Source organism: Petaurus breviceps, unplaced genomic scaffold, assembly GCF_028583685.1.
Source record: "Petaurus breviceps papuanus isolate PSGF00001 unplaced genomic scaffold, PetGlider_PUasm1.0 90535, whole genome shotgun sequence".
In the NCBI taxonomy this organism is placed as follows: Eukaryota; Metazoa; Chordata; class Mammalia; order Diprotodontia; family Petauridae; genus Petaurus; species Petaurus breviceps.
Window position 1 is genome coordinate 3031006 of NW_027187270.1, and position 4751 is coordinate 3035756.

A 4751-nucleotide genomic window follows, 5' to 3' on the forward strand; every position below is an offset into this window, starting at 1 on the left:
TCTTCTCTTCTCTTCTCTTCTCTTCTCTTCTCTTCTCTTCTCTTCTCTTCTCTTCTCCCCTCCCCTCTATCCCTTCCTCTCTCCTCTTCTCTCCTCTTCTTTCCTTTCCTCTCCTCTCCTCTTCTTTCCCTACATATCTCTCAGTGATCTTATAAGCTCCACTGGGTCAGTCAGTCAACAGTCAACAATCATTTAGTAAGTGTTTACTATGTGCCAGGCACTCTGCTAAGTGCTGGGGATACAAAGAAAGCAAAAACAGTCCCTGACCTCAAGGAGCTCTCATTCTAATAGGGGAGACACAGCATGCAAACAGCAATGTATGTACAAGTTATATGCAGGATAAAATGGAGGTAATCTCAGAGAGCAGGCACTAACTTGGAGGAGGGAAGAGTGTGGCAGGAACCAGGAGAGGTTTCTTAAAGAAGGTCGGATTTTAGCTGAGACATTAAGCAAATCAGATAACTGAGGAGGTGAGGAAACAAAGCACACCATGCATGGGGTGAAAATGCAAGAAGGCCAGATGTGGTAACCCACACCTGAAATCCCTGCCAACAGAAAGGAGATGGCTGCTGGATCTCTTGAGCCTGGAGTTCTGATCTGCACTGGGCTAAGCAGATTGGGCGCCTATACTAAGTCTGCACCAATATGGTGGGCTAAAGGAGCAGGAGGGCCATAAGGTTGCTTAAGAAGGGATGAAACAGCCAAGATGGGAAATGGAGCAGGTCAAATAGTGGATAGAGTACTGGATTTGGCATCTAGAAGATCTGGGTTCAAATCCTGCATCAGATAGTCCATAACTGTAATGTTGGTCAAGTCATATAAACCATCTGGACCTCAGTTTCCTGATCTGCAAAATGAGAGGCTCTACTAGATGACCTCTCAGGCCCTTTCCATTTCTGCCCAACCAACAAAGAATTCATAATAACAATAGTGGATATTTTTAAAATTCCGTTTTATTTTATTTTCAGTTCCAAATTCTCTCCTTCCCTCCTCTTCTTCCCTCACACATTGAGAAGACTAGAATGGGAGTGGTGGTGGAGTCAAGATGGTAGAATGAGATTCAGCACTTTTGCCAAGTTTGCCCAACACACCTCCCCCCCAACAACCTAGAAAATACACTGTACCTCTCTGGCTGCCATCTTGCTATCCCTCGTGTGTTCCCCTGTCTTTGGCTCTTCTACCTGCGACCTGGCGAGTAACACCCCCGATCATCTGCACAGCTCAGTTTCTGTTCCGGCAAGATGAAAGAAACGATTATGAACCAAGAGAAACTTGCCAAGCAGCAAGCACAAGTGCGCATCGGTGGGAAAGGAACTGCTTGGAGAAAGAAGAAGGTGGTTCATAGAACAGCTACAGCAGACTATAAGAAACTTGAGTTTTCCTTAAAGAAACTAGGAGTAAACAATATCTCTGGTATTGAAGAGGTGAATATGTTTACCAACCAGAGAACAGTGATCCACTTTAACAATCCTAAAGTTCAGGCATCATTGGCAGCAAACACTTTCACTATTGCAGGCCATGCTGAGACAAAGCAGCTAACAGAAATGCTCTCCAGCATCTTAAACCAGCTAGGAGCTGACAGTCTGACTAGCTTAAGAAGACTGGCAGAGGCTCTGCCCAAACAACCTGTCGATGGAAAAGCACCACTTGCCACTGGGGAGGATGATGATGAAGTTCCAGATCTCATTGAGAATTTTGATGAGGCTTCTAAGAACGAGGCAAACTGAATTGAGTATCAACTTCTGAAAGTTAAAACTTGAAAGTTATGTGGAGCTGCTATTTTATATCGCATGACTGCTTTTTTCTATTCTTTTTTTTTGTTTTTGTTTATGGATCTAGAGAATTAGATCTCTAATATTTTGAAGCCCATTGGACATTGCAGCTCTTTTCATTTATTGCTTATAAACAATTCATTCTTTGCAGCCTAAGTATGCTGAACAATCCTGGAATTAAAGTTTGAAGGGGAAAAAAGGTTAATAAAATCTTTATCTAGTAAAAAAAAAAAAAGAAAATACACTGTACCAAATTTCATCAGGAAAGCCAAGAAAAAGTCACCGTGAATAATTTTTCCAGTCCAGGGAAGCTTAGAAAGATAGAGAAGACTACATCCACTGGGGTGGGGGCTGGCCAGGAGTACAGCACAGCAGCAATAGAGGCAGTAGCAGTACCCAGGGAAGGTAAAGAACCTGTGACCAATCACCAGGGCTGGAAGCACTGCAGTCCAAAGAAATCCCAGGGAAGCCCTGAACTGACACTGGAATTCTCAGTCACAATGTACAGAGCAAAGAATAAGTTCTAAAAACTTAGCTCTGAGCTAAGTGTGATTCTGAGCAAGGACTCAGTGGGATAACATTTTGCCTGAGTCAAGCAATTCAGTCACTCTGAACCTGTAGAACCTCCCAACAGGCTAACTATGACTGAGCCTAGCAACAGTCTACAAACTCAATCACACTTAAGTCAACAGACTCAAACCTAGATCTGGAATTTTCAGAGCTCATACATACCAGGAGGGCAGTGAACAAACCTCTCCCTAGATCATACTACCTTGGAACCACTAAAAATTTGCAGGCCCATAGACTGAGCTGTGAAAACAGCACAAAGACATAAAAATATATAAGCTCAGGCCAGACATCTCTCCCAAAGGTGAACAGAGCCCAGCTCTAACATAAAGTCCAAAGTTTAGAAGTAGGTTAGGAGAATGAGCCATAAAAAGAAGAACCCAACCATAAATAGCTACTATGATGACAAGGAAGCTCAAGACACACTGAAAAAAGACAATGACTTGAAAACATCTACAAGCAAAGCCTCAAGGAAAAATGCAGACTGGATGCAGTTCAACAATAATTCTTAGAAGAACCAAAGAAAGAGGCTTTTTATTTATTTGTTTTAAAGAGCAAAAATAATATTTTAAAAATCAAATAAGAGCTATAGAGGAAAAAGGAGAAATGAGAGCTATACAAAAAAGTTATGAAAAGAGAATTAGTATCTTTATAAAACAGGTATTGAACATTACTAAAGAAAATAACTCCTTAAAAATTATTTGCCAAATGGATGATAATGACTCTATGAAACATCAAGAAATAATAAAACAAAGTAAGAAGACTTAAACAATAGAATAAAATGTGAAGTATCTCATCATAAAAACAATTGACATAGAAAGTAGATCAAGGAGAGATAATTTAAGAATCATTGAACTAACTGAAACCAGTGAACCAAAAACAAAGAGTCTAGGAAATTATATCAAGAATTTGTATCAAGAAATTATAAAGAATGTCTCAGAAACTAGATATCTTAGAACCAGATGGCAAAGTAGAAATTGAAAGAATCCACTGGTCACATCCTGAAAGAAATCCCCAAATATTACAGTCAAATTCCAGAGCTTCTAAGTCAAAGAGCAAATACTGAAAGCAGCCAGAAAGAAATAATTCAAATACCATGATGCCACAGTCAGGATCACACAAGATTTACTAGCTACCATTATAAAGAAATATATTTTGGGGCAGCTAGGTGGTACAGTAAACAGAGTACTGGCCCTGGAGTCAAGAGGACGACCTGAGTTCAAATTTGGCCTCAGACACTTGACATACTTTACTAGCTGTGTGACCCTGGGCAAGTTACTTAACCCCAATTGCCTTGCCTTCCCCCTCCAAAAAAAGAAAGAAATATATTTTTCTTTAAAATGAAAAGGGCTGGTGATATGATATTCCAGAAGGTAAAGGAGCTAGGACTGCAACTAAGAACACCCCAAAGTAGACATTTATTTAACACAACTTAAATGATCTCTTTTGATCCTTTCTTATGAGCTATGTATTATTATCCCCATTTTGCAAATGAGGAAACAGATATTCTTCACAATATACCACACTGCCTCCTGAATACTGAAAAGAAACCCTAATGAAAGTAATCAATGTAATTAAGAGAAAGCTTTCAGCCAGAGTTTGTCCCTTACTAGATATCAGAGGATTCATATTGGATAAAAATCATATTAATGTAGTGTGTGTGGAAGAGTCTTCTCCCAGAGCTCATCCTCTACTTAACATGAGAGAAGTCATGCTGAAGGCAAGCCTTGTGAATGCAGTGACCATGGAAAAGCCTTCAGCCAGAGTATACTACTTAGGAAACACTGGAGAACTCATGCTAGAATGAATTCTTTTTTTATTTTTTTTTTTTTTGCCTTTTGGAGGGCAATTGGGGTTAAGTAACTTGCCCAGGGTTACACGGCTAGTATTTTTGTGTGGCTGTTAAGTGTCTGAGGCCAGAACCAAACTCGGGTCCTCCTGACTCTGGGGCTGGCATTTTACTCACTGCACCACCTAGCTGCCCTAGAATGAATTCTTATGACTACAGTACATAAGAAGATCACAGCTGTTCACTCAGTGGTAGCCGGCAGCACTTGTAGGCTACTTTGGACGTACCCCCTTTATTTGTCCCTTCCCTTCCCCAGGCTCTAAATCCTCAGACTAGGACAGTGCCCAGCCTCAGATTAAACAAAAATGGAAAAATAAATTGCTGCTCTTGTCAAGGACAATGGATCTGGCATGTGGAAAGCTGGCTTTGCTGGACGTGATGCTCCTCGGGCTGTGTTCCCCTCCATTGTTGGATGCCCAAGACACCAGGGTGTCATGGTGGGAATGGGGCAGAAGGACAGTTACATTGGTGATGAGGCCCAGAGCAAGAGAGGTATCCTGACTCTGAAATATCCCATTGAGCATGGCATTGTTACCAACTGGGATGACATGGAGAAAATCTGG

The 4751-nt window shown here is 41.0% G+C and overlaps 1 pseudogene; it reads left to right on the top strand.

Moving 5' to 3' along the window:
* The first annotated feature begins 1120 nt into the window (after nucleotides 1-1120).
* LOC138142087 (transcription factor BTF3 pseudogene) lies at nucleotides 1121-2012 on the top strand (annotated as a pseudogene).
* The last annotated feature ends 2739 nt before the right edge of the window (nucleotides 2013-4751 follow it).